Consider the following 25,629-nt stretch of genomic DNA (forward strand, 5'->3'; position numbering starts at 1 on the left):
CAGTGATGAATCCATCTACACCGCACTCACCGAAAACATGGACTAACTTCTCTCCTCTCATCCCAACTCTCTCTTCCTCATATGTGGTGACTTCAATGCCATCATGCCAGTTGGTTGGGTGTGGGTACGTCCCTCACCTGCAATGGCATTTCAGCAAAAGCTTTATGCGACTCATTGGGACTGATTCAATCGGTCAACTTCCCAACCATGATCTCAACCAACAGTACTCAATCTCTTCAGGATCTGATTTTGACAAACTTCCCTGAAAATATCTGTTGTTCTTCCTTCGCTCCAATCAGTTCATCTGACCACATCCTTGTCAAAGTGGACATCTCTCTGGCTATTATCAGAGAACAATCTCAGCACCATTGATTCTGGCATTTCACTCAGGCTGACTGGCAGGGTCGTCAAGCAGCCATCAAACATCTAGACTGGTCTCCCATTGCAACTTTCTCCAACATCAACTTGTCCTGGGAATTCTTTAAAAGAAACTTGCTCTCTCATGAACAGATTTATCCCCTCTCGTCTTCAGTTCTCCTACCCTTCCTCCCACCCATGGTACAATGAAGCTTGTGGTGAGGCAGTTGTGCTGACCTTTGCTGATATTAACGATTTAAATCGTTCATGTCGATTTAAATGTTGCTGACCATTCTGTGCTGACCAGAAACAACTGACCTTTGCCTCATGGAGAGCAAATCCAACTGAGGGTAATCTCAGAACAAGTGGGTGTCTACCCTCAGGAGAGCCAGAAAACAACATCTTTTGAATCTCAAGTCTGAACTCTCAAACCTCTCTCCCTCCTTCAAATACTGGTGGCATCTTGTTAATTCTGTTTCTGGTGTATGTTCCCTTGCCATCTCCTCCCTTACCTCTCATGGCCACACAGCTGACACCGCATGTGAAAAGGCTGAATGCCTAAACTCCGTGTTTGCATCTAAATCTTGTGTCCGAAACCCATCGCATTCTGCACCCTACTTACACAGTTGGACCCAGCTGTCCGTGGACTCTGTGTCCTTGTCTTCTGACAAAGCGGAGAGCTTGTTGTCAAACCTCAAATAGGATTCAGCAGCTGGTCCAGATGGCATCAGCTCACATGTCCAAAAAACCTGCTCTTCTGCTCTTGCTCACCCTCTCTCTGTTCAATTCACCCTCTTATTTGCTCAACGTCATCTTTCATCTGCTTGGAAACGAGCAAACATTACCGCTCTGCATAAAAAGTTACAAAAACAGATCCCTGCAACTCCAGACCAATCAGCCTTCTCCTCATGATCAGCAAGGTCACGGAATCTATCATCGCTTCAGACATTAAATCCTTCGTTTTCTCCAATGGCTTGATTTCCAATCATCAATTCAGATTCAGACCACGTCACTCTACCCTGGATATGCTGCTTTTGCTCTCCCAACAATGGATGGAGGTCCTGAATGCCAGACATGAAATCAGAGCCATTTCCCAAGACATATCACATGATTTCGATACGGTCTGGCACCCTGCTCTGCTCACGAAACTCTCTTCCTGTGGTATCCAAGGCCATCTCCACTTATGGCTCGCAGACTTCTTCTCCCGTTGCAGCCAACGTGTGGCCCAAAATGGAGTTCTCTCATCCCCTCTTCCTGTCGAGGCTGGAGATCCTCAAGGTCGCATTCTGGGCCATGTTCGTTTTATGCTTTTCATCAATGATCTCTCCGACTCTCCAGAAAATCCTCTTTATCTCTTAGCTGATGACTCTATCCTCTGCCGTACCATCTGCCATCCCTCAGATCGGCAAGCAGCAGCTTCTTCGCTCTCCGCAGATCTCGATAAAATCACAAACTGGTACAACACGTGGAACATGTCTTCAATCCTGATAAATCTCACACTCTCACTATGCCTCTCCGAAAGGACTGTCTGGAACACCTCCCCAACCCCCCCCCCATATACTTTCTCAACAATATTCTTGATGATGAACTCCTTTCATTCAAGCTTCTGGGTCCCACTATTTGCCATGATCTTTCCCGGGAAAGCCACATTTCCAAGCTGGCCTCCAAAGCCAGTCGCCGACTGGGCATCCTCTGTCATGCAAATTCCTTCCTCGGCCCACCTGAGCTCCTGTCCACATCACAGCATGTTGGAGTATTGCTCTCCCCTCTGGGCTGGTGCTCCCACATCTCACCTTTCTCGGCTTCACGTTGTGGAAACCAAGGCATACAGGATCATTGGTATCTCTCATGGTGAGGCTGAGTCTTTGGGCCTCTCACTCTCTCACTCAGGCAGGTCGGTGGTCTTTTAGTCTTCTGTTGTCTCATCTCCGGTCTCTCTCCCCCCCCCCCCCACATTTCCGCAGGGTGCTCAAGGTCTGCCAGCAACCCCCAACTGGTAAAACTACTAAAATCACAAATCACTGCTCACCTTCACCCTTTCATTCCTCTTCATTCCTGCCTTTGAAACAAACTCCCACACTCTCTTCAAACCCACTCTTCCTTCCCTCTAGGTCTTCAAAAAACCATGATGTTTTCGACCCCTGTTAATCTACACCAACCCACCTCCTTCAAATTCTCTGCTTTCCTTCCTGAAAGTTCCCTGTAGCATAAAGTCCTGAAAGTCTCTGTAGTGTCCATCTTGTTTACCCCGTGTACCCCACGCCATCCCTCTCCCCCCCCCCACAGATCTCCTGATGCATTTGTTCCCCACTGTTTTGTCCTTCCCTCTGCCCCTCCCCCTCTTGTCTCCTGCCCCGCTTGGTGTGCGTTGGCTCCCATAATAGCCCAAACAATGTGTATGAATTTTTTTTTTAAATTATTATTATGCTCGTCATTCTTGATATTACTTTTGTCAATGGAAGTGGCCTTGGAAAAATAATATGATAAGGTGGAATGATGCTCAAGCTGCTGTATATATTGTTGCGAATTCGCGCCCGCCGGCGTGCGAACGGCCACGTGACTCGAATCGCGGCACGTCGCCCACCGGACGGACAATTCTGTCGTGACCCTCTCAGACTAACGCCGGGAGCTAGTCACGGGTGGGCCTTTCGGCCTCACCACGATCGTGCCAATCGGCCACCCGCGTGGGATAGGGTTGTTCGCCAAACTCGACCTACCTAAGTACCCACGAGGATGGTAGACCAGACGATCGCACCTCGCCGCAGGTCGACTCCAGACACGGGCCGCTTAAGCGATCCGTTCCGTACTATCGGGATAACCGAGCGGTGTTATCGTCGGCCTCGACGGTTCCGATTAATTATCGGGCGTATTAAGCCCACTACCAACCCTTTACGTGAAGCAAGATGGAGATTCAATTAAAGAAAAGACGAAGCAAAACGGGAAAACAGTTCAACATGATGCACATTTATTCCGCGGCACACGGAAAGCACACATATACAATTAAAACAATTATGCACAAAAAGCCAATGTAACAAAAGAAACAATGACGCAGAGATACTACCGAATAAGACCAACACAAGGCAACACTTAACAGTTTTACTTCACCAGACTGGCGCCACACACACGTTTACACAGAAACAAAAGAAAAGGCCACCCTCAAAGACAAGGGGGCAGACGGGGCCTGTGGGCCAATATTTGCGCGGGACCTGAAGGAGCGGTCAGGTCCGCGAGACCGGGTGGGTACTACCCGTGTCTTTGTGATGAGCCGCAAATGTGGCAGCGCGGCGGTGCCCCGACTTTGTGCTCCTTCGCGGGTTTCGTTAGCACCGCTTGGAGTGGGGTGGGAACGGGGCCCCCTTTTCGCACTATCTCAGCGCGGGGGAAAAAGGGGGGGGGGGAATTGTTGATGGGGAAAGAATAGAGCTGGCTTGCTTGGGTCCCGTGACGAGCGATTCCACCACGACCTCGTCGCCGACCGCCGTCTTCCTTGCCTCGGACCCGAGCTCCTCGGACTCTTCCCCCAATTCTCCTCAGCCGACTGCCGAAAACCACCGGGACGCTCTCGCCTCCCGACTCCACTCCGCTCTTCCAAACTGACTCTCCCTTTCTGCCACTCTCCGCTCTTCCAAAACTGACTCTGCCTTTTCTGCCACTCTCCGCTCTTCCAAAGCTGACTCTGCCCAGATTCGCCTTGCGCTCGGCGCTTTATAGGCCGGCAGGAGAACCCATATGCAAATTTCCGGATCAGAACGAGCTCGGGGGCGGAGCCACGCTCGCCCATTGGACGGAGAAAAAGGGGCGTGAATCTCCCCTGATCCTAGAATTTGCATATCTCGATTCCACACAGACGTGCCTGGAGGTGGGGCCACGCCGCCCCGCGCTTGCTGATTGGACGGATCAGAAGTGGGCATGTAGCATTCCTGATCCAAATTCTCCTCGGAAAGGCCACATTTTGCACTCGCGGCTCGGCGCGTATCTTGTACGAGCCCAGGACAGCCCGACGCTCGGTGCTCACAGGTGGTGCGGGAATGGCCGCAGAAGGAGAGAGGTGAAGGTGGTGGAGGGTTTATGGTGGTAGTTTATGACCATGGTGCCGTTTATGCGATGTTTGCGGGAGCGAGTTGTGAAGGTAAAGATCGTGGCTGTTGGCGTTGTTGTTGTTGTGTGATGGTTGGAGCGTGGTTGGTTCAAAATAAAGATAGAACAGAAAAACGGCTATCTCAAAGCGTCGCAGCCCGAATGAATCACATTTATTCCCTCTAAACAACGGGTTTGGGGCAAACTACACATGTACTTACAGAGATATCTCACCTACGGGACCTGAATGGTGGTTTGCGAATTTCCCCAACCGCAACAATATATATACACATTTGCAACAACATCGGCTGAGCGAGTGTGAAAATAACATGGAGTCCTTTTACTCGTGATCCAATTGAGGATTCTGAAAGTTCACTCGTAATGAATGGTACACATTTACAAAGATAATTTGCATCACTGCACCTCAAAGATCGAGAGGTGGGGGTCAGGAGGGGGGAATTAAGTCGCTACTACCTTTGCTATATGACACGTCACCCCCTTGGCAGGTTTAAATGGTTGCAATTGCAAAAGTAACGACTGAATAAATCGATGTCAGACAGACGGATGCCAAAACATATTTTAGTGCAATGACAGGGATCACGGGCGCCCCACTGGGTCATTATTGCATTTTGCATGGAGCCCCCAAATGACTAACACTGTCCCTGAGCACTGAGATTCTCATATATACTGTTTGTGAATGACTTTAGAGCTGTGCAAGAACTTTAGGAAGAGTTTGACACAGCAAAAGGCCTACCTTTGGCAGCCTTTCATGGTTGCTTTATGCAGCTTCTTTGGCTGGAAGAGCATAGGAGGAGTCTATATATATATATATATATATATATATATATATATATATATATATATATATATATATATATATATATATATATATATATATATATATATATATATATATATATATATATACACACATATACCTGGTATTGGCTTAATGGTTGGGGTGATGAGCTTGGGATCTTATGATCCTGAGTTCAAACCCCATCCGGCTGTTGAATTAATACCAGGTGGGGTGAACTCTGCCTGTCATCCTTCCAAGGTCGGCAAAATGAGTGCCAGCATGCTGGTATACTGTGTCGGAGTGGCAACCCGTCCAGGATTATGTCCAATATCCAAGGAGACTGCTTAGGCAGCACCAACGCTCTGCATCGAGTATGGTCCCAATGGATGGATGGAAGGATGGATATATATATATATATATATATATATATATATATATATATATATATATATATATATATATATATATATATATATATATATATATATATATATATATATATATATATATGTACATACACACACACACACACGCACATCATTGTCACGCTCCACATGTTTCTATAGACACAAATATATATATATATATTATATATATATATATATATATATATATATATATATATATATATATATATATATATATATATATATATATATATACACATACATACATTCCCAAATTCCATTCTCATGAAAGGGACTGTATGATCAAAAATTTCATTTGGATGTTGGAGAACATGACCAATAGATGAGTTTCTGGCATGCAAGAGGGTACAGGTGCAAAATGGTTCACATCGTTTAACCAAAAAGCTGTCACACTACTTTTTATTGAAACATGGACTTGAAGGCCCTGTCACACCTTGACGTTTTCGCCAGCGTATGCCGACGTATGAAAAATTTGGCGAATATGCTGGCACACGTCGAGTACGTTATGGGTAAGTTTTGTGTACGTTAAGAGCACGCTGAAGCACGCTGGCATACGTCGTAGTACGCCAAGCTCGTCGACAAATTTTAAGCATGCTCAAAATTTTTCGACGTATGCCAGCGTATGACTCACACGTTCCACATACGCTGGCCATAAGTTGTAGGCACGTTATGCGATCGTTGACACACGTCGACACACGTTACTTGTAAGTTACTCATAAGTCAAAACACGTCGAGGTAATGTTTAGCGTACCCGAAACTTATTTCTAACCTATGAGTAATGTGCTTTGAACCTATGTGTAACGTATCTAGAATGCATATTGATGTACGTAGACGTATTTGACGTCTTCCGGACGACCACAGAACTTTCTGAACGTGTTTCTAACTTACAGCTACCGTATAATGGCGTATTGGCAGCGTTTAGGGGAATTGGTATATAAAAATGGGCTTCACAGGAGAAACCCATCAGTGTTCCAGACTCCATGTTTTTTTTTTTTGTTTTTTTTTCTTCGGCATGACGGTGATGTTGACACTTCGATGTCTAGTGCGGTTATGATTTAAATCGTTGAGCGGCAGCCTTTTAATAGGCTACGCCACGTGATCGTCGGCGATACGCTGCCGCGCTATGCATAAGTTAGACTATCGTTGAGCATAGGTTGTGAACGCCGACAACACGCTAAACATTCGTTGGTATAAGTTATCGAAACGTTCTGTGTACGTTACTAATACGTTATGCATATGTCCAACTCGTTATGAATACGCCCAAAACTGAAAAAAAACATCGATAGTTCAGCGTATGCCAGCGTTTTACATACATTTTGATATGTTGCCAAACGCTGGCTAAAACGTCAAAATGGGACAGGGCCCTGAGGCAACGCCAGTACGATTTCATGAGAAGTTCGTTGGCAACTGTGACTTACAACCCTAATTTTAAATACATTTCATCATTGAATGACAAACCAATATAATATATTTTAAAAGGCATTTTCCTATCAAAATCAATCATTTGTTTATTCAGGCCATGCCTCCATGGAAAAGACCAGATTAATCAGAAGCTGCATTTTGAATGTGAAAAAGGTGAAGTACTGAGACAGAGGAGAAAAAAGAAGCATGATCAAGAATAAATTGAGAGAATAAGGCAAGAAGAAATGGAAGTTTGTCTGATTGATTTAAATGCATTTGGAGCACAAAAGAGAGAAGCTCAGCAGAAATTTGTTCCTCACCAAATGGATGATGAGAGGACATCAAGGCAAACACAAAAGTCTGCAGGATCAGAGAAGGTGGCATTCAGCTCTGCTCAGGCAGCAAGCAGGTGTGTGTGTGTGTGTATACACACATAAAAAGATCCACTCACGTCTTTCACCTGTGAGTGGAGGGAATAACGAATTAGCTTTCATCCAATCAATTACCCCAGGTGGCTAGGATTATATAAATATAGTGAATCCTCCCATGCTCTTGGAGCTGAAGAAAGCTACAAAAAGCAACCATGAAAGGCTACCCACGGTAATAGTCCAGGTTCTAAGCTCCTCATATTGGAGGAATTGTTCACATTGTGATATAAGCACCAAATTTGGTGGAGTGGTAGAGTATGACTCTCTGGTCAATATAAGCTCAGGAGACATTTCCAATATTGTATCTGGTTGCTATGGCAACCATTTTTCTCTTTTCAGCAAATCTGCCCGAAAAGCCCGGTTTGGGATTAATGTTATTGTGCTCTATACATGTTCAAAATGATCTAATATGCAAGTGTTTGGTATCAAAATGACCAGAATTACAAGGGCAACTAGATGCTAATAATCACAGGTCATTTCACAAAGGTTTGTGTGAAAATATATTGAAAAACGTGATTTTTTTCGTTCAAAATTTGCTTCGTTTTTGCAGCGGACGTAACATTAAAAATGTAATTACTCAAAAAAGTTATTGCTTATTTTCCAATTTAAGCACATCGAACTCACCCATATTATGAGTGCTAAATGAGGATGTATAAAATATTAAATTTAGCTGAGATCTCCCAATGAGATTTATCATAATGCAACGTTACCCCCAATTATGTAATTATTGTCTGCGACTGCGTATTTTTATTGGTTTTTTGCTTGTCGGTATTAGTACACATTTATATGTGGCTTATGCATGTTATATTACATCCACAGATCATTCTTATTCACTATTTCAATTCTGTTTCAGGAAAAAGGGGACATGAATGGCGTTTTATTGTGATAGATTGCATTTTAATTTCAGGTATTATTTGAACATATATGACCTTCACGAAATTGCTTGCAAAATTGTACACTTCTGTTTTCTGTTACACACAGGTGACAAGTAATGCATATGGTGATGGAGGTATTTCCACAACAACTGTTGTCTTCTCGTTCGTCAGTCATCCATCTTCGAGCTCTGTGGTGTGCGTACTAACAACTGTAGAATTCTTCTAGAACTTCTTTAAATGTAGTCAATTTTCTGCTCAGCAAATACTGTGTGCTTATATGCTTGGTTGTGGTACCAAAACTGACTATTAAACATGTCTAAGCGGTGTCAACTCATGGAGGCACACGTGGCCACGCCAACAGCAAGTACCTCTGTAGAATCTCATCACGTCGTTTCAAACTGGAAACTCTGTGTTATCTGCCAGGATGACACAAGTAGTGAATCCCTCATATGTCCCGCTACGTCCAAGCACCCAGGTGCCGGTCGAGGGTATTCATCATTGGCCAAAAATATCGAACAATTTGCTGAAATTGGTGCGCTACCTGAGACCATCAATGTTGCGAGACTGGATGAAGGTAGCGGCATCGAGGCAACCATCAAGGAACACTAAGCTGTATGGCACAAATCGTGTGCGTTAAAGTACAACAACACCCAACTGACACGTGTGCAGAAAAGGAAATATTCTGAAGGCGACATGTTTCACTTTTCCAGCCCAGTCAAAACAAGATCAAACTTTACCAAACATGATGCTTCCAAGGGAGATGTATGCTTTTTCTGTGACGAAGCTTCGAGAGCCAAAGATCTACGGAACGTGATGACAGACGTGGACAATCGTATTCGAAGATGTGCCACAGAACTTCATGACACCTTACTTCTCGCTAAGCTAGCTGATGGTGATATGTTTGCTAGAGGTGCACTTTACCACCCAAAATGCTTGGCAGCATTGTACAACCGCACCAGAGCTCATGGTAGTGGTTCCTGTGATCAACAACCGGATAAAGCAGTTGAATCAATTGCACTGGCCGAGTTAGTTGCATATATAGAAGACTGCCGATCAACTGGGCTAACGTCACCAGTCTTCAAGCTGGCAGACCTTGGAAAGATGTTCAGCGCACGTCTGCAGCAGCTCGACCCAAGCCCTCGCGGCCGCGTCAACACCACGCGACTCAAAAACAGATTACTGAACCATATTTCAGGTCTACGAACCCATACCCAAGGCCGAGACATTTTGATGATGTTCGATCAGGACATAGGTAGGTACATGAAACCAAAAACATAGGTAATTATTAAATTCAAGCTCTACATACCCACGTATGTTGTAATTGAAATGTATCATTCCTTTGTTCTACTTTCCCTTTAGGTGATGCTATCAAGCAAGCCTGTATGACTGACTCCGACAATGACGCCATTCATTTAATGAGAGCTGCACAAGTGGTTCGTCGACACTTGTGTAACATGTCTAGTACGTTTGATGGATCATTCGACGCTGATTGCCAGGAGAAGTCCATTCCCAACACATTAATAGCGTTAGTCAAGATGCTTCTGGAGGGTTCTAGCATCGAAGATCAGTCGCAATGTTGTGGGAACACAGCTGCCTTAACAATTTCTCAATTGTTGGCATTCAACTTTGTAAAAGGTGATCGGAAAACTTCAACATCATCTGTTCGACACAACACTGACCGTGAAACCCCACTCCCAATATACCTTGGACTGTTAATCCACGCATACACAAGAAAAAGGGAGCTCGTTGAAACACTGTATGACAGGGGCCTCAGTATCTCCTACAAGCGAATTCTTGCCATCTCAACAGCACTTGCAAACAGTGTGTGTAGAGTGTTCGAAAAAGATCATGTCGTATGTCCACCAAAGCTAAGGAGCAACCTATTTACAACTGGAGCAGTAGACAACGTTGATCACAACCCTAGTTCAACAACAGCAACCGATTCATTCCATGGAACGGCAATCTCCCTCATGCAGCACCCAAGTGAATCTGAATCTGGTGGTGATCGTGGGAAACTGCTGTTAGCTGAAGACCACAAATCATCGATGAGGGTGCTTCCACTACCGTCTTTCGACACAGACATTCCACCAGCCATACTGAGGACCAATGAACCCACAGCAACCCCTGATCTCCAAATCGCCCCCATTGATCCCAATGTTGATCTAGAAGCACAGCACACCAATATAACTACACGTGGCTCGACAATGTAGAAGAACTCGTAGTGACAGATGATGTGGACGATACAGCTAACGCTTCCTGGGCCGCACAACATGCATCAGAGTTGCCCGACAAACACCAGCCACACACCCTTATTGCCTTGCTGCCATTGTTTTGCGAAAATGCAAACTCCACAGCAATGATTCTGCATGCTATGAATGTCGTCAAGTCAGCCACAGAGCATCTCAACCCTGGACAAACACCAGTCCTCACTATGGATCAACCCCTCTATGCGAGAGCGAAACAAATCCAGTGGAACTGGCCTGATACTCACGGCGAGGACCACTATATTGTGATGTTTGGAAGACTTCACATTGAGATTGCAGCACTAAGGGCACTGGGCTGTTGGCTGGACAAAAGTGGATGGACGGCAGCTATAGTGCAAGCAAACATCACATCTTCTGGAAAGGCCAACTCATTCCTGACTGCATCTAATGTGAAGCGAACACGTGTGACGCATGAAATCACAGCTGCTAGTCTGTACATCCTTCAAAGAATGGCGTACAATACATATGTTCAGTCGCTTGATGGGGCTGACACTCCAACATATTTCAACACCTGGTGCTCTGAAAACTACGACCAATATCCACAGTTCAGATTTTGGGCCATGACGTTACAATTTGAACTGAAGTTGCTGCAGTTCATTAGGTCACTTCGGGAGGGAAACTTCGCTCTGTACATCGACTCATTGGAACAGCTCATGCCATGGTTCTTTGCCGTTGATCATGTGCACTACTCGAGATGGGTCCCATTTCACATCCGAGACATGAAAGAGTTGGCTGTGAGAAATCCTGAAATCCACAGGGCATTTCTGAATGGCAGTTTCGTGGTTCACAAGACGTCAAGAAAGTTCTCCGGCATTGCTCTTCACCAGGCGCACGAGCAGCTTAATGATCTTATAAAGAGAGATGGAGGAGCTGTAGAACTGACAGAAAATCCAAGTGCACTTCTCCGTTGGGTGATTGCAGGACCCGAAATCACCCGAGTTATCGAGGAGTTTGAAGCAAGCTCTCGGTTTACTGACACAGCTGAAGATTTCCGACACCACGAACAAGTGCCAGGAACACAATGAAAATTCATCTCTAAAGTCAAAGAACTTGTTGCGACTATTGCAGAAATGGGAAATCCCTTTCAAGAAGACAGCACAGATTTGATGACCTTGGATTCAAGGGAAGTCATGAGTGGAACCGTGGTTGAAATCGTGAAGAATATCGAGCAGATCAGAAAGAGCCAGTACACACAGTACATAGAAGAATGTCTGTATCACCACAACAAAGCCATCGCTGAACCGATCAAGAAAAACAACCTACCACGCTTCAATAACTGACCAGCCAAAAATTCCAAGTCAAAGTCCCAGGTCGCATCACTGAAGAATGACTGTATCCTGTTCTCAAGGCTCTACATTGTATGTCAGTCCAGAGATGGGAACCTCGAGGAGTTTTTCAAACGTGAGAACCAGGAATGTCCACCAGCCCTATCCCAAACAGGAAACCTTCAAACAGGCAGCAAGGCGGACATCTTGGAGTGTCTCAGCAAGGTTGTACCACCAGTCACAGATGCACCGACGGTCGATGCAAAGGTGCTTGATGGCTCAGTAATTGTCCACTTGCTACAGCCTGGAGCAACGAAGACATTCCAGGAGTATGCTGACCATATCTTCAAGTCTACATCCTCTCCCAGCTTGAAAAGGAAGAGCGACTGGATATCGTGTGGGACGTCTACCGACCAGATTCATTGAAACAAGGAGCACGTGAAAACCGAGGTAAAGGTACGCGGAGGCGCGTCAAGGCAGGTACTGCAATACCCGGCAACTGGGAGAGCTTTTTGCGAGTCAACGACAACAAGACCGAACTCTTCGACTACTTGGGTAAGTTTTTCGTCACAGTTACAGTACCTGGTAAGGAGATCTACAGTACCAATGGTGACACAATTCTATGTTGGGCAAGCGAAACCAACCGACAACATCTGGAACCATGCTCGCACGAAGAGGCAGATTCGAGAAGCATGCTGCACGTGGCTGACCAAGTACGACAGGTACACAAGAGGATCCTCATCAGGACTGTACACTCTGATGTTGTAGTCTTTGCAGTGGCAACAGCCCAACAGCTACAATCCGATCTAGAAGAACTGTGGATAGCGTTTGGTACAGCACGATACTACAGATATTTATCTGCACATGCGATGTGTTAGGCACTGGGACCAGACAAATCTGGAGTGTTGCCATTGTTTCACGCATTTACAGGGTGTGATACTGTCTGCATTTGCTGGAAAGGGCAAACGATCTGCTTGGGAAGCGTGGAATGTGTTCCCAGACCTAACCAAAACATTTCTCGGTTTAATGGACCTTCCTCCTGGTGGCAGCATCCCTGGTGATCTAATGACAGACATTGAGCGATTTGTGGTAATTCTCTACCACCGTTCGTCCCAAACATCCGGTGTGAATATGACCAGGAAAGATCTATTCACGAAGAATCCAAAGTCACTTGAATTACTTCCACCAACACAAGCAGCCCTGGAACAACACCTGAGGAGGACTGTGTACCAAGCTGTGTTCTGCTGGGGCCAAGCCTTGTTGTCATGTCCAGTACTCCCAAGCCCAGTGGACTGGAGTTGGAAGCGTGATGTGTCCACATGGATTCCGCTGTGGACGACGCTCCCAGAGGCTACGGACACTTGTTATGAGCTTGTACATTGTTCATGCAAGAAAGGGTGCATGAACAGATGCAAATGCAAAAAGGCTAGTTTGACATGTACAACTCTGTGCGGCTGTGCTGGAGATGGCTTCCGACGTGTGTGAATGTGATACATGAATTCCATTAAGTTGTGTACATGGTGAATAACTAAAACATTGAATGCAAAGAGGTGTAAATGCAATACATAAATTGTTAAAATACTAAGGAATAAATCAAATTGCAAATATAAATAAATGGACCTAAAGCTATTGCTGGTGTCTGTTTTATGAAAATGTGCAGTCACAGACTATAATGAGATATTTGAAGGTAACATTACATTTTGATAAATCTCATTGGGAGATCTCAGCTAAATTTAATATTTTATACATCCTCATTTAGCACTCATAATATGGGTGAATTCGATGTGCTTAAATTGGAAAATAAGCAATAACTTTTTTGAGTAATTACATTTTTAATGTTATGTTCGCTGCAAAAACGAAGCAAATTTTGAACGAAAAAAAAAATCACGTTTTTCAATATATTTTCACACAAACCTTCCTGAAATGACATGTGATTATTAGCATCTAGTTGCCCTTGTAATTCTGGTCATTTTGATATCAAACACTTGCATATCAGATCATTTTGAACATGTACATAGCACAATAACATAAATCTCAAACCGGGCTTTTCGGGCAGATTTGCTGAAAAGTGAAAAATGGTTGCCATAGCAACCAGATATAATATAGGAAATGTCTCCCAAGCTTATATTGACCAGAGAGTGATACTCTACCACTCCACCAAATTTGGTGCTTGTATCACAATGTGAACAATTATTTTGCTTAGAACCTGGACGAAAAGCCCTCTGCAGTTTCAAACATGGTCCAGTTTTGAAATTGGTCTGGCAGCTGAGGGTGTGTGTAGCATTGGGATTCTCATATTCGTACCATTTGTGAATGTCTTTGCAACTGAGGAGGAATTCTGGGAAGGGTTTGAAACAGAAAAGGACATACTTTCTGTTGTTTTATGCAGCTTTCTTCAGGTTGATGAGCATGGGAAGAGTGTATATATATATATATATATATATATATATATATATATATATATATATATATATATATATATATATATATATATATATATATATATATATATATATATATATATATATATATATATATATATATATATATATATATATATATATATATATATATATATATATATAGTCAAGAAAACAGAAACCTTGGAGGACTGAATGTTTTACCAGGCCCTTTACCATTATGATGTTCAGCTTGGCTTTTTAATGCTGAAGTTCAATAGTACTTTTGAGCTGTGCAATAACCTATATTATATGTGCTCTGGATTTGAACTTCTCTCCTTTTGCATCATCAATCAACTGCAATGGAAGAAACGACATCGGCAGGTATTCATATAACTAGTACGCAGGTACTCATGTGCAGTAAAAAAAAACTAAATGCGTACTTCAAAGACGCTCTGAAAGCTCAAAAGCGTATTAGCACAACAGAGGCGAACAGAGGCTTTTGATGGAAGGTTTTCTAAGCTCGTGTAGGTGAGATTGTTCCATGATAATTCTGATAATTGGCATACTGTGATTTAAAAATTATGTGTGTAAATGATAACATTATAATTTTCAAGTTATATTGTGGGGTTATAACTTGTAAGATTAAAAAAACCCCAAAAGATCTCAGGAGAATATGCAAGCAAGGAGGAAAAAAAGAGGAGGTTCAGGAGCGTCCGCAACGAGAAAAAAAGAGTGGCTTGCGAGTGTCTCGTCTGGAGCGGACGTTTTGAGAGAGCGCTTACAGAGGTATAAGATGCACACGAAGCTGAGAGGTGCTTGGGAAAACAGACGAGCACACTCGAAGCTGACATTGTTATTTTTCTTGTGAGTGTCAAACCATTTCTGCTGGTACTCATTGGAGAACCAAATAAATAAAATTGTGTGAACCCCTGGACATAAGGTACAATTATATGATTAAAAAATCGAAATGGGCAGTGAGGTATAGAACACTTACACAATACAGAAAGGAGAGGGAGGGAGGAGTGTGGAGGGTTTAAGGAACATCATATGCAGGTCAGAATTGATGATTAAAAATAAAACTGTAAGAGTTTTCGGTAGAGCGCATACCTCCGCCACGCAATGGCTTATCCAGTGGAACATATCGAGCCCAATAACTTTTTGAAATATCATGCTATATATCGTTTTTAGCCCATCTCTCAATAGTGAAGAATCACTTTGATAATTAAATAATTATCGGATCCAGATCCGGATCTTCACCAAAAGCGAATCAGTTCATCCTTGTCATATGCTCAACTTGTCCACCAAGATTGATCCAAATCCATGCACAACTTTTTGAGATATCGTGATGTATATATATATTAGTTTAGCCCTACCTCTCAAAGTTGAAGAATCACTGAAAAAAAAATTCGGATCCAGACCTTCACCAAAATTGGTTCCATTATACATGTCCACCAAGTTTAGTCTGAATCCATTTACAACTTTTTGAGATAACATGCTATTTATCGTTTTTGGCCCAATCAATCAGGACTGTATTTATGGTGAAGCCAGTGCAGCACATGCTCCAGGGCCTCCACATTTTTGTGAAAATAATTTTTTGTTGAAATAAATACCAACAATTTCGTCCAATTTTAAAAACAGTAGTAGTTTTCATGAAATCAGGAATTTTGTCAAACTTTTGTCTAAATCATAGGTAAATGTAAGCATACATATTTATATTCAACATCTTTGTCATTTTGTAGGTTTTAGAAAGGTTTTGATTATGTAAAAGTAGTTTATTAACCTCCGCCATCATCGAAGATGGATGGAGGTTACTGTTTTCACCCCTTTCTGTTTGTTTGTTTGTGAACAGTATTACGGAAAAACTCGACGGATTTCGACGAAACTTGGTGGGGGGGTTAGGTATGGTTCCAAGGATCATGCCATTACATTTTGGACTTGGTCCCCCCCTCCCCAAAAAAAAATTGTTAGAGAATTGTTTTTTTTTTTTTTGCATTTCTGCATGTTTTAAGTGATTTCCAACCCCCCCCAAAAAATTGTTTACCACCCCCAAAAATAGAGAATTTTTTTTGCATTTCTACATGTTTTAAGTGATTTCCAACCCCCCCCAAAAAAAAATTGTTACCCCCCCCCCAAAAAAGAAAAAAAATTTTTTTTGGTATTTCTACATGTTTTAAGTGATTTCCACCCCCCTCCAAAATTGTTGGAGAAAAAAATTTTTTTTTGCATTTCTACATGTTTTAAGTGATTTCCAACCCCCTCCCCCAAAAAATTGTTAGAGAAAAAATGTTTGTTTTTTTTGCATTTCTACATGTTTTCAGTGATTTCCAACCCCCCCCAAAAAAAAAATTGTTAGAGAAAAAAAATTTTTGCAACTTTTTTTTTCAACAAAATTTCGATTTTTTTTTTGCATTTCTACATGTTGTATGTGATTTCCAACTCTCCCCCCCCCCCCCCCAAAAAAAAAAATGTTGGAGAAAAGAACTATAACTCTCAGCACTGTTGACATCATATTTAATGAATAAGATATAAGGTTCACTTGAGTGACCCAGCAGTATTGGCGGCGGAGGTTTTGCACTCTCCCGAGTGCTCCCCCTCTAGTTTCTACATCTGTGTTTTGTTTCATTTCAGCACGTTAGGTAATGAATCATCAGCCTGACCGTCACAGTCACCATGTTTTGATGATGTTAAAAGTTATCTTTGAATTTTGATGAAAAAATAATAATTTTATTGCTAAATAATGCTTTTAATTCCATTAATAATCGAATACCAGTAGATTTTCTGACGTAAATTCCTTCAGGAAACAACAACATATCTTACATGCAATATTACAGGGGACCTCAACATACTTACGTGCTCCAGGGCCTCTACATACCGAAATGCAGCCCTGCTCTCAATGGTGAAGAATCACTTAAAAAAAAATTCTAGGAGCCGGATCCGGTTCCGGATCTTCACCAAAATCTAATTACTTTGTCCTTGTCACACACTCAACCTGTCCACAAAATTTCATCCGAATCCGTCCACAACTTTTTGAGATATCCTGCACACAAACAAACAGACTAACAAACAGCCAGATGGGGTGAAAACATCACCTCCTTCCAAATAATGGAGGAGTTAAAATCACACGGATGATAGAGAAAATCAAAACATTATATACATTTGTGAAATGAATAAATCAAGCTACAAGAGGCAGAGAATTTGAAGCAGGGTGCAGCAGCAGTAGCATTTGAAGCGACTGGTATCAAAGGACTGCAAAATGGAAGGAAAAGAGAGCCAGAGAGAGAGCGAGAGCGAGAGCGAGAGCGAGAGCGAGAGCGAGAGCGAAAGCGAGAGCGAGAGCGAGAGCGAGAGCGAGAGCGAGAGCGAGAGCGAGAGCGAGGGAGCGAGAGCGAGAGCGAGAGCGAGAGAGAGAGAGAGAGAGAGAGAGAGAGAGAGAGAGAGAGAGAGAGAGAGAGAGAGAGAGAGAGAGAGAGAGAGAGAATTGGGGGCAATAATAGAAGTAAATTTAAGAAGCAGGAATTCAAGGCAAAAGGAATTAAGATTTTGTGAAATGAAAAATAGGAAGCTCGACATAATAAAAGCATGCATCATGAAGAGCATCAGATTACAAAAGTAATGCAAGGTTCATTGAGAGGCTTGCACAAATTTTATGAGAAAGGGGACATAAAGACACATCAGACATGTTACTTGAACATTTAATCGGAGTAGAAGGCAAGCACTTCAGTCATACACAAAACATATTACAACACAACACAAACACATGAAGGACAAGCGCATAACCAGCCGACAGATATAAATAATGGTGTTTACAGTCATGGCCATGGTGCTCAACAGTTACAACGAAGAACTAACGACATGCTGAAATTCGACTGTGAAAAAGTATACATTTGACTGCTTGAGCTACAACACCTAAAAAAAGACGATCCTACAAAAAAAAGACGAAAAAAATAATTACTGTCAATGGCCCATGAAAGAAAGCTTTGGAAGAAGACCAGGATGCACCTTCATTTCAAAGGCATGAGCAACATCTAATGACACAAGCAATGCATCCTGACATAATTGAATAAAAGGAAACATTTTCAAAGCAGGGTGAGCAAAATGCAATCCAAATTTCAGCCACTTGGTTGCAAGAGTGGTCAGATTACAAAAAAAGAAAAAAGAAAAAGAGAAATCATGTTTGTGTACTGGTGTGTTCCGTAATTAATAAGAGACATAATTAGAACTGCCACTTTATATTTTCTGGCAGTGATGACCGGGTACCAAGACGTCCCGCTTTGATTGGACGGCTGAACTTGACCCGTGATGCTTTTCATTATTATAAAATTGAATTGGGAATGTGATTAAAATAAATTCAATTCAAATCAAATGGAAGAGCAAATAGGTGCAGTCCTGCATTGGAGCAATCAGAAGGACCCCAAGCAAGCAAAAAAGCAAAGATGACGTCATCAGAAGGAACGTGGATAGGATTCACATTTCAGCTGTGACTCCTCTACCCTCAAACCCATCCAGGCTCAGCCAAGTGAGCCTTTTTCAAAAAACAACCAAAAAAAAAAATCAAAAAGAACCCAGATCAAAACCAATAAATAATTCTGGCTGCCAGACGATGCGTCCGATCAGGTTGAAATTTAAAACGTATATCCCCCATCACTACTAGATCATAATTATGAAGTTTCATGTCGATTGATTATGTGGTTCAAGAGAAATAATATGTTTATAAGATTTTTGCTCAATCCAATATGGCTGCCAGACCATGTGACTTAATTATTCGTGAATACCCTGGTATCCCCAATGGTTGGGGAACATTTGTGTGAAGTTTCCCCTCGATCTGTCCAGCCGTTCGAGAACATTTTTATTGGTTTTAGGATAAATCCAATATGGCTGCCAAATCATGTGACCCGATGACGTCATACGTGTGAACCTTTTGTTCTTCATGGGTAGGCAGTCATACGTGTAAAGTTTTACTCGATCTGTTCAGCCACTTTCAGAGAAGAAAATTTTTGAAAGTTTTTTTTTTGTTTAAAAAATAAAAAATAAAAAATAAAAAAAAAACATTATGGCTGCCGGATCACGTAATCGATGACGTCATCAATTTTCAAATCAAAAACACTTTATCCTGAGGTGACCCTCAAAAATTTTCATCCTGATCGGATGTAGCGTTCTTTATCCGATTATGATGTCATAACGAATTCACCGATGATGCCAAGAAATAAAAAGAAATCACACACATTCCCCATGAGGAGTACTTGCCATGTGCCAAGTTTCAATTTTTTTACTTGGTGTGGTTTCAGAGATAGAGTCCAAAGTTTTTCCATTTTTACAACATGGCTACCACACCACATGAAATATGATGTCATAATTATAAATAAAACATTCTCCATGTGTATTCGCTCCTTTGGTGAGACTTTCGTCTCAATCTGACAAGCAGTTGCAAAGAAAAACACCAAAGTTCTGTGTGGTCAAACAAACAAACAAACAAACAAATGAAAAATCACTCATAGAGAGACACTTGGTGAAACAGAATGGCGCTTGGTCGGGCGCATACCTCCGCCAGGCTGAGCAGTCTATATTTTGTATTCCACTGATAGGTCGGATGTGAATCCGGACCTTAACCAAATTTGAATCGGCTTGTTCTCGTCACTGAACCAACTATTCCACCTCATTTTGTCACGAGTCATCCACAACCTTTAGAGATATCATGCTCTACATAGTTATGGCCCGATCTCGAAATGGTGAGATGTGGATTCAGATCTTCACCAAAATCGAATAAATTAGTCCTTTTCACACACACACCCAACCTGTCCGTAAAGTTTGTGCGGAATCCATCCATAACCTTTTGAGATATTGTGCTAAATATCCTTTTTGGCCCGATTTCTAAATGGTCAAGAATCACTTAAAAAATTCTCGTAGTCGGATCCGGATCCAGATCTTCACCAAAAATCGAATCAATAAGCCCTTGTCACACATCCACCTGTCCACTAAGCTTCATCCAAATCTGTTCACAACTTTTTGAAATATTATGAAATATCGTTTTAAGCCCAATCTCTCAATGGTGAAGGATCACTTAACAATTAAATAAACCAATGTCACCCGCAGGGTGACCCGTATCTCGCCAAAAGGTGACCACGTGTGACTTCTTTAAGGTCACACTGAGGTGAACAGAGCTGCTATCCACTAGGAGCGACTCCTTGAGGAATATCTGCCTACGAGAGATTCCGATGAGAATCGTTCTACAGAGTAACCATGAAAAATATGCTTTTGCCTCATAACGTCACCAAATGACGTCACAATGTCTCAAGCTTGACATATCTAGAAAGCACTCATCGAGGTGTTCAATTTGAGGTACTACACGATATGGTCTCTTGAACTTGAAAATTTTTGAACCTTGAAAATTTTTGAACCTTGAGGTGTCTTGAACCTAAAACTTGAAAATTTGACCTTGGGGTCAAATATGTTTGACCTGAGGCGCTAACCATGAAGGTCAAGGCCAATCGCCACCAAAAATTAATGAGCTGAGCGCCAGACCATGAACTATATTCCCATGAAGTTTGAAGACGATCCGATCAAAATTACTCAAAAAATAAGGGTTTCGTCGACTCCCCTGATTTGCGACAAAGTGACCTTGACCTTTGACCTTCAAAATTTTGTGCGCTGAAAGGGACCTCTATAGGCCTCTGACATGCGAAGTTACAAAAATTTCCAATGATAACTGTGCTCTGCAGAATTTTTTATACGTGATTACAGACAAACAAAAAAAACAAAAAAAAACATACAAGCTGACTAACATATCTTGCAAAAACTTCGTTTTGGCAAGATAATAATTCTCGTATATGGATCTGGATTCAGAACTTCATCAAAATTGAATCAATTCGTCTTGTCATACACCCATCCTGTCCACCAAGTTTCGTCCGAATCCATCCATAATCTTTTAAGATAATGTGCTGCATATCATTTTTGGAATGATACGTGGCACAATATCTCAAAGGGCGAAGGAGCTCCTTGTGAGCCAACGGCCATCCATATCGAGTTACCAACTGTGTCTGTGGACGTCCTCCTGCAGTTGGGTTATTTTTATTAGGAGGTTGGTGGCAGGATTTGCACTCCGGCCACCGTAAAACCCTTCATTCCGCAAAACATTCCAAAAGCACAAACTCCCCCCCCATGAAAACCCACTCTGTGGGAAAACCTCCTGTGCAGCTGCCCTTCATAGGGCAGCTCACCGAATGACGGGATTGGGGCAAAGACTTCAGGACCCACAATCTTTGATGATAGGAGGGAAACCATGGGGTAACCTTCATGGGTCAGATTGCGGTAGTGTGTGCCGGGGTGGTGCTGAGGTGTCGTCCACCAGACGGCGGTCTCCTTGGGTGAACCTGAGGCTGTTCCTTCGGGTAGGTGCCTGGAATGTCCTATCCCGAAGAGAGGATGATCACCTGTCTCTGTTATCATCTGGGCTCAAGCATTTGGCCATCAGTATTGCAGCACTCTCTAAGGTTCGGAGAACGGATTGCAGCGAGATCATGGCAGCTGGTTACACCTACTATTGGTCTGGTCACTCTGATGGTGACCATGCCCCAGAAGTTGCTGTAGCTGTGTCCAATAAGCTGACCCCAATGATAATTGAGGTAACACCGGTCAACGAACACATTATGAGACGAAAAATTCGTCACTCCTTGGGTGCCATTTCCCTGGTCTCTGTAAATGCTGACTGAGGCAATCTGACTGAAAACAGAGCTGTATGCTCTGACTGAATCAAGTGATCTCACCGTGAAGGACGCATTCTATGCCACGCTCAAGTCTGTGGTTGATCAGTGCCACAGGCGAGATGCTCTTTTAGTCTTGGGGAATTCAATACATCGAATGGAATCGATAGAGATGGTTATGAGACTTGCGTTGGTCCCCATGGGTCTGGAACTGTGAACCAGAATAGCACTAAGTTCCTTGACTTTGCAAGAAGTCATGGACTGAGGGTGGCTGGTTCATGGTTTCAGCACCCACAAGCTCATCGCTGGACTTGGTATTCCAATGCTTGAGGGTGATCCAGAACTGCAGGGTCTACCGGAGTACTCAGTTCCTCAATACTGACCACAGGCTTGTTGCAGCAACTCTGAAGTTTCAGCTTAAATCCGGGAGAATGATACCACCCCAGCCTAGGCTGGATGTTGGCAAGCTCAAGGATGAGAGGGTAGCTGAAGAGTTTGTGAACAGGCTGAGTGGGGATTTGAGGAATCCTGAAGAGTTGTGGAGTGCCTTTAAGACCACAGTCCTTGATGTTTCCGGTTGATGTCTTGGAACTCGCCGTCGGGCGAAGAAAAATTTTCTCTCAAGAGACACTGGAAACCATTGACTGGAGTTGCAGGGCCAGGCTGAATGACAGAGCTGAGCTGTTCAGGCAGCTGAGCTGTTCAGGCAGCTGAGGAGTAAAACTGCATGTGCACTAAGGGTGAACAAAGAGGCCCATGTGTGAGGAATCTGTGAGGAGGTGGAGCATCACCTGTGGTCAAGTGATTCTTCTACTGCTGACAGTGGAATTTGCGAATTGCGTTCCATCAAGCCCGACCCTCAGTGTACTGCTGTTTGAGCAGAGGGTGGTGGGCTCTTGACAGAGGAGTACGAACTGAAGTCCCGCTGGGCCGGTTACTTTGACCGGCTGTACCAAGCTGATCCACCAGCTGTCGAATTGGATGTCAGGCATGGTAATATCCCTATTGCTGACCTTCCAATCAACTGTGGTCCACCTTCATTTGTGGAAACACAGGCTGCGGTGAACTGGTTGAAATGGGATGAAGCTCCTGGGATCTGTGGCATCTATGCTGAACTTCTCAAGGCTGATGGAAATGCTGTACTCATGTCATTACATGCAGTTCTGTGCTTTTCCTGGAACACAGGCATCATCCCAACTGACTGGAAGAGGGGCCTTGGACAACTTGTGTCCCTCTCTGGAAAGGGAAGGGTGATCGCCAAAACTGCAACAACTACCGAGGGGTGACACTGCTCTCAGTGCCGGGCAAGGTCTTTGCTCGGATAATTATTGATAAGGTCTGCCACCATCTGCTTGAGCACCAGCGTCCAGAGCAGTCAGGCTTTACACCAAAGAGGTCAACGATTAACCGTATCCTTGCTCTTCGGGTCTTCACCGAATGCAGACGAGAGTTTCGGCAATGGCTGCTTGCAGCCGATGTTGATCTCTCTAAAGCATTTGATTCAGTGAATCGGAATGCCCTCTGCAGGTTCTTGGTCTTCTTGGGGTGCCACCAAAACTGATCAATCTGATATCTGAACTATAATCGCGTGAGTAGAGGAGGCCAAGGGGCCGACCACGTGTCTCATGGTCACAGAGTGCTGTGAGATGTGGTGATACCATCTCTGACTTATTTCCAGTTGTTACTGGAGTTTGTCAGGGTTGTGTACTGGCCCTCACACTTTTCAGCACTTGTGTGGACTGGATTCTGGGGAGGATGTCGGAGAGATCAAGCTGCAGTGCATCGTTTGGGAATGTCAAGATCTCTGACCTCAATTTCGTGGATTATGCAGTCATCTTTGCAGACACTCTGCATATCCTTTTGAGGGCCTTCAGGTGCTGAATGAGGAGTCGGAGCAACTGGGATTACGGGTTTCCCGAGTCACAACTAAGATCCAGGGTTTCAATGACATATTGGATGCTGCTATCCTGTCTGTACATATTTGTGGCGAGGCTGTTGAGGTCACTGAGAGATGTACTTACCTTGGCAGTGGTATTCATGTATCTGCTGGGTGTGAGCCAGAGGCCTAAAGACATCTGGGCCAGGCCTGGGGAGTCATGGATTCACTGGATCATGGGGTGTGGCGTTGCCGGTACCTATGCGGGAGGACGAAATTCCAAGTCTTCAGATCCTTGGTGCTTCCAGTCTTGCTCTATGGATGTGAGACTTGGACTATGACCAGGGATTTGAGATGGAGACTTCGTACCATGCACTTATTCAATGCATTCCTTTGGTTCCAGGTCTCTTCGGAGAATGCTTGGCTTTCGCTGGTCGGACTTTGTGTCCAACAATCGGTTGCTGAGAGAGACTCAAATGAGATTTGTTACCTGCATAGTCGGTGAGCTTCAGATGCGGCTGAATGGACATGTAGCCCATTTTCCTGACGCTGATCCTGCTCACCAGATTCTCTCAGCGATGGAGCATCGTGAGTGGAGGAGGTCAATGAGCTGACCACATGCATCGTGGTTGCAGCAGGTTGAGCATCATCTCAAGTAGATGAGGATGGGCCAGGCATCTGATGGGGGATGGCCAGACGGAGGCCCCTGGAGTACTGGTGGAAAGTGGATGCAGCAACGCGCTGCTGTGGCGCATGCTCCCATACCTGACCTAACCTGATCATTTTTGGCCATACCTCTCAATGTAGTGGGGCAACTTAGCTAAATATAGCATAACAATTATGCATTTTGTGAGGAAAGCACCAATTTTGGCACACTCGTAGCCTATCATATTATGAACAGATTTGGATATTGGGCCATCTCAAATTTTTGATGGCAGTGGAAAATGGCTGCCACAGCCATCAGCGGCTGAATTTGAGATGGCCCAATATCCAAATCTGTTCATAATATGTTGGGCTACGAGTGTGCCAAAATTGGTGCTTTCCTCACAAAATGCACAATAGTTATGCTAAGTTGCCCCACTAATGGTGAAGAATCACTTTAAAAAAATCTCAGATCCGGATCCGGATTTGGATCTTCACTAAAATTTAGCGTTGCCCTCGTTCTCCAGTCACCTACATACACAAAAAAATTCAGAACGATTCCTTGAAAACTGTGGCCAAAAATCGTGTGACAAACAGTCAGACACATGAAAGAAAAATCACTCATGGAGTGACAACTTGGCGAAACGGAATGGCACTCGCTACAGCACATACCTCCGTCAGGCTGAATACACTCCACCTGTCCACCAAGTTTCATCCAAATCTATCCACAATGTTTTGAGATATCATGCAATCTTGTTTTTAGCCCCATCTCTCAATGGTGAAGAATCAGTAAAAATTAAATAATTATCGTATCCAGATCTGGATTCGGGTCTTCACCAAAATTGAACAAATTCTTCCTTGTGACACTCCCAGCCTGTGCATCAAGTTTTGTGTGAATCCATCCATAACCTTTTGATATATTGTGCTATATATCGTTTTTGACCCGATCTCTCAATGGTGAAGAATCACTTAAAAAACTCTCAGATCCGGATCTTCACCAAAATTCAGTGTTGCTCTCCTTGGCCAGTCACCTACACACAAAAAAAATTCAGAACGATTGCTTGAAAACTGTGTCCAAACATCGTGACAGCCAACAAAGAGACAGCCAAGCATTACAG

At 43.3% G+C, this 25,629-nt stretch overlaps 1 protein-coding gene across 1 annotated transcript in view; it reads right to left on the minus strand.

Moving 5' to 3' along the window:
- LOC147023246 (zinc finger homeobox protein 3-like) overlaps positions 1 to 25,629 on the minus strand; it is a 585,945-nt gene that overhangs the window by 522,709 nt on the left and 37,607 nt on the right. The window contains exon 2 of the mRNA XM_085888473.1: positions 7,383 to 7,522. The gene's annotated coding sequence lies outside the window, so the exon portion shown is untranslated. The remainder of the gene's footprint in view (positions 1 to 7,382; positions 7,523 to 25,629) is intronic.

The sequence above is a fragment of the Eptatretus burgeri genome, chromosome 7, assembly GCF_056783735.1.
Source record: "Eptatretus burgeri isolate ZD-2024b chromosome 7, Ebu_testis_v1, whole genome shotgun sequence".
Lineage (NCBI taxonomy): Eukaryota > Metazoa > Chordata > Myxini > Myxiniformes > Myxinidae > Eptatretus > Eptatretus burgeri.